We start from the raw sequence: 6000 nt of genomic DNA on the forward strand, positions 1-6000 counted from the left end.
AGCTTGCTGGGATTTTGAATGAGATTGTATAGAATCTAGAGATCAGTTTCGGGAGAAATGGTAACTTTTAACATTGAATACCCAAATCCATGAACATCATATCACTGCCCATAATGGTCTTCTTTAATTCCTTAGCAATGTTTATAGTTTTCAGTATACAGGTCTTGCAGTTTGTTAAATTCTAAGTATTTCATTGTTTGGATGCAATTGTGAATACTTAAAAAATAATTATCTTTTGTTCATTACCAGTACATAGCAATACAATTGATTTTTATATTGATCTTATCTTGTGCAGTCTTTTTATACTCACTTCTTAATTCTAGTAGCTTTTTTTTTGTAGAGTCCTTAGGAGTGTCTACATACATCATCATGTTATTTGCTAATTAAAAGTTTTACTTCTTACTTTCACATTGTGTGCCCTTATTTCTTTATTTTGCTTTATTGCACTTTACTACAACATTGATTAAGGATGTTGACTGTGGAGGCTCTTTCCTTGTTCCTAATGTTAGGGAAAAAACAATCTGTCACTCTTCAGTATGATGTCAGCTGTAGGTTTTTATAGATATTCTTCATTAGATTGATAATGTTTCCTTCTATCACTAATTTACTCAGATATTATATCATAAATGGGTGTTGAATTTTGTCAAATGCTTTTTCTAAATCTTGTGAAATATCTAATGTTTTTTCTCCTTTAGTCTGTTAATTTGATGAATTATAATGATTGATATTAAGAAGTTAAATTAACTGTGCATTCCTGGAAAAGCCCCATATGTTTATATATTCCCTTTTAAAAGATTTACTGGATTAAATGTGCTAATATTTGCTCAGGACTTTTATGTCTAAAATCATGAGGATTATTTGTCTATACTTATAATATTTTGAATCAGGTTATCTCAGAAAATGAATTATAATTTTCTAGAAGAATTTGCATAAGATTGGTGTTATTTTTCCTTACATCTGTGATAGAATTCACCAGTGAAGTCATCTGAATCTGGAGATTTCTTTGTGGGATCATTTAAAATTTTAATTTCAATTTCTTTAATTGATGTATGGCTATTCAGATTTTTTATTTCTATTTCTTTTTGAGTCAGTTAGGTAATTTGTACCTTTAAAGGAATTTATTCTTTTTATCTATTATTTTAAATGTATGGGCTTAAAACTGGTCATAGTATTCATTTACTGTCTTTTTAGCGTCAGTAGAATTAATTTCGACGTCCCCTTTTCCATTTCTGATACTGTTGACATATGTCTTCCACTTTGTCTCAGTGGATTGTCCTTTGTGTTTTCCTACTCAAGATTCATTGTGCATCGTATATGGTTTTTTCTTAATTTGGAAATCTTGTTCATTATAGCTTCAAATATTTGCTCTGCTACGACCCTTTTCTGAGACTTCAGTTATACAGGTTCTCAACTGCTTATTGGTGTCCCATGTCACTGAAATGGATTTCAGTTTTTTTCACTCTTGTCTTCCTCTCTGTGTGCCATTTTAGATAATATTTATTGATGCTCTTTGAAAGTTCTCTAGCTTTTCTTTTGCAGTATCTAATCTGCTGTTAATCCCATATTATGAATTTTTTATGTTGGATGTTCTATTTTACATCTCTGGAAATTCCATTTTGTTCCTTTTTAAATGCTTCCTTTGTCTCCACACTACATTTATGTTTTTCTGTACACAGCTTATGTGTACAAACATGATTACAACAAACAAAATTATGATAGATGTTTTAGTATTTTTCTTCTAATTATTATTCTGTCGTTTCTGTTATTTCTTGTTCTGCTTCATTTTGCTAATTTTTCTCTTGGTTCTATGTCTCCTCTTCCTTTTTTTTTAGCGTGCATAGTAATTTTTGACAGGATGCTCGATGTGTACATTTTACAGTGGTGATGATTAGTAATTGTTATTGTTCTTTAAAGAGTGGTGGCCTTTGTTCTAGAAGACAGTTAAGTTACTTGCAGTTTATCTTGCTCTGTTTTAGGTTTCTTTTTATTTTTCTTTGTATACGACTGGAGTAGCCTTTACTCTAGGTATAATTTAGCTTCCCTAATAATATGTGATTTTTTGACATCTCTGTTGAATTTCAAGGGTCATCAGTGAGGACTCTCCATGGTGGCTGGAGCAAACCAAAGGATCTCCATCCTTCCAGTCAATTTTTGCCTGTTGTCATGGGATTTCATCCATGTGTATACATATTATTCAGCTAAGTCTCAAGGGACCTTATTAAGATTGCCAGTGTTCTTTTTCTGCATAATTCCCTCCTCAATGGAACTCTAATTTACTATTTCCATCCCTCTTAGAATTCTTGAATTCCAGTCTCTTTCTTCTCAAATTAGTAAGACAGCCATGATTTACCTAGAACCATCCTCCCTACTCCAGGTTCTAGACTGTAACTCCAGATAGAAATCTAGGGCAATTGCAAGTGTCACCTCATTTGTTTCTAGTCTCCAAGGATTACAGTCCTGCACTGGCGGTTGTCTAATATACAGAAACAGTAGAGTTTTTTTTTTTTCAATTTTACTCTTTTTTTCTCTTTAATTGTATCTTTAGTACTTTTTAATTTACTGTCACCTTATCTGTGTTTTTCCCCCAGCTTTACTGAGCTATAATTGAAATACTTACCTGTATAAGTTTAAGGTGCACAACATAATGATTTGACATATATACATATATAGTCAAATAAGTACCATGATAAGTTTAGTTAACATCCAACACATCATATAGATAAAAAAAGAAAAGAAATATTTTTCCCTTGTGATGAGAACTCTTGGATTTACTCTCTTAACAACTGTCAGATACGCCACACAGCCATGTTAACTACAGTCACCGTGTTATACATCATATCCCTAATACTTATGGCTAGAAGTTTGTACCTTTTGGCCACTTCCATCCAAGCAGTAGTTTAATGTATTTTAATATATTTTGTATAGTTCTTTCTTTGCTAAATGTAAGAGAGTAAATCGGATGTTTTCTTTCATCATGACACAGAAGCCCTCCCCCTCTTCATTCTCATTCTTTTTCTCTGGGCAAGCGTGTTTGTGAAGCTCCTGGTGTTTCCCAAGATTGTTTTCCAGTGTCCAGTTATTGTTTTAATGTCTGGAGATTCTGTCATGGGACACCCATGTTTTGCTATGTGGCAAAGATAGTGACTTCTTGGTCACTAGATTATACCAGAATGGTGAGTGATATTTTATGGAATGATATTTTAACAAATCGTATTTTTAACTTAATTTTATGTTATTAAACGGAAGATTTTATAACACCTCTATTTCTGTCCAATAGACTTAACTTTTTCAAAGCAGGTCTCAAACATTTCATTTTCCTAAAATATAGTAATGACTTAGATTTCTCCATATGTCACCCACTTGAAAAAAAAATCTATATCAATTTCCCTAGCCTGACATAACAGATGAAGTTTGTGGCTTAAAATGACAGAAATTTATTCTCACAGTTCTGGAGGCCCAAAGTTCAAAATCAGGTTGTCAGCAAGGCTGCATTCATCCTGAAAGGCTCTCCTTGAGGAGAAGCTTTCCTTCTAGCTTCTGGAATCTGGGGGCTCCTGAAACTACTTACATTTGCAAAAATCCTTTTTCCAAATTAGGCCACATTCTGGGGTTCTAAGTGGACATATCTTTCGGGGAGCCACAATTCAACCCATCAAAAGACCTAATGAAGAGAGTGTCATTTAGAACAGACCCTTTACATTTTATGTTACAAACTGACTAGAAACTGTGATGGGGAAATCCAACTTTCCGGGAATGTATGACTATGATATCCTGAAACAAAACTTCTCTCCTTCTTTCTCCCTCTCTCTTTCCAAAGAGAGATTTCTTGTACACAGGTTTGTACCATTTGCTATAATAGTCACAAAAGAATGATACCACTCTCCTTCAGTATAGTTACTGGTAAGTCATAATGCACAAATAATTAGAACTCTGCACAAGAGAGCAAAGTAACAGATTTCCAAAGGCAGTAATGGAGTGGTTGTAAAATGGGCATGTTAATTTAAAGAAGGAAGATCTAGATTCAGTTGGCAAAGTTTTGTATATAAGAGGGAGCTTGAGAAGGGCTTGGGGCTTGAGGGACAGAATGGAGGACACTTCAGAAGGAAAAGAGGGGATAAACCAGAGTGAACAAAGTCTCAGAGGTAGGCCTGGGAATGGTGATTAGGAGGAAGAGGTGAAAAATTCAGTAATTAGCTAGTGAACTATGAAGTCAATCTAAGATAAGAGTGTGATGTTTGTGATACTATGATTTACAAAAGATATATATTTGACCTTCACCCCCATTTCTGGAACACAGCTCCTAAAACCCTTGGAATTTCTTAAGTATAGAGCATAAAGGTGTCTTTTCTTACGTTAATGGATGACTTCTGGGAAGCATCTAAGGATGCTGGTTGCCAGTGGAGCCAACCAAGTGATGGAGGATTGAAACTTTCTGTCCTACTTGAACTCCAGGTGGAGGGGGCTAGAGATTAAATGGCCAATGGCCAGTGACTTAATCAATCATGTCTATGTAATGAACCCTCCATAAAACCCCAAAAGAAAGGAGTTTGGAGAGTTTCGGTGTTGGTGAACAATTGGAGATGCAGGGAGAGTGGCACAAGAGAAGGCATGGAAGCTCTGCACCCATTCCCACATATCTTGCTCTCTGCAAGAGACTGGATTTCTTTCTTCTGGCTGTTCCTGAGTTATATCCTTCTTATAATAAACCAATAATCTAGTAGGTAAAGTGTTTCTCTGAGTTCTGTGAGTTGCTCTAACAAATTAATCAAACCTAGAGAAGGGGTTGTTGGAACCTGCAATATATGGTCAGTTGGTCAGAAGCACAGAAGACAACCTGGGTTTGTGATTGGCACCTGAAGTGGGAGGCAGTCTTGTAGGACTGAGCCTTTAAAGTTTGGAATCTGATGCTATCTCCACATAGAGAATGCGCTGAATTGAGTTGAACTGTAGGACACCTGGGAACTGACATGGTGCCTTTGGATGTGTCATTTAGCCTGATGATGTATTACAGTGAGCCTATAATGAAGCTCAAGGTCGACTGGAAGTCAAATTTTCTGCCATCTTGGGCCAAGTTGGTTCTAACTAGTTCATGTCCTACCCTCAATTGCTGTGTCATTCTTTTAATTTTTGTGCTTTGCTCCCTTCCCCCGGCTCACTAGGAAAACCATCCCAGAACCATGATTAATACAGAAAACAAACAAAATGACAAGTATACGGACTAACTAGACAAACTTTATCAGAATTGTCTCCTCTCTTTTAAACAACAAAAACAAAGCAATGCCAAAATGTTTAAGTGTGACCACTGATTCGGAGAAGGAAGAAGAATGTTTTAGATACTCTTTCCTACATCAAGGTCATCTGCTTTTCCCCATAACCCAACCCTAAGTAAAAGGTAAATGACAGTAAACAGTCTTTTAGGTGACCTCAGTCTGCCACTACACTCCCACAAATGACAGGAAAGATCTCAAGGAAGAACACCTACAACAGAAGGTAAAAGGTACTGGATCTGCAGAGCTTATGGACAAAACAGAATAAGCAAGAGTGTAAAAATTGTTTCTGAATGTGAAGTGGCAAGCTGCTTATTCCATGAGGATGAGGATTGTGTCTAAATTAATCCTGCCCATGGCATGAACTATAGACAATCACATACTTTTACAAATGTGGCTGTTAACTGTTACAGCTAGACTGAAGCAATGTGTGGAACAAAGCATTGAGGCTGGGCAGTTTAAATTACTTGCCCATTTTAGGATTTTAAAACAGGAATTGTCAATTTGTTTCTGTAAAGGGAGAGATAGTAAATAGTTCAGGCTTTGTGAGCCATCCTCTTCACAACTACAGAAATCTGCTGTTGGAGCAGGAAGGCAGTCACAAATCATAGGTAGAATAATGGGCGTGGCTGTGCACCTGCACTGAAGTGTTAACAACTCCTGCCCTGAAGCACTGACAGTTTGCCAGAGCTGAGCCGAAGGGCGGCTCTTGGGGAGTGAGAATGAAAGTGGT

Source organism: Camelus dromedarius, chromosome 2 (assembly GCF_036321535.1).
Source record: "Camelus dromedarius isolate mCamDro1 chromosome 2, mCamDro1.pat, whole genome shotgun sequence".
Lineage (NCBI taxonomy): Eukaryota > Metazoa > Chordata > Mammalia > Artiodactyla > Camelidae > Camelus > Camelus dromedarius.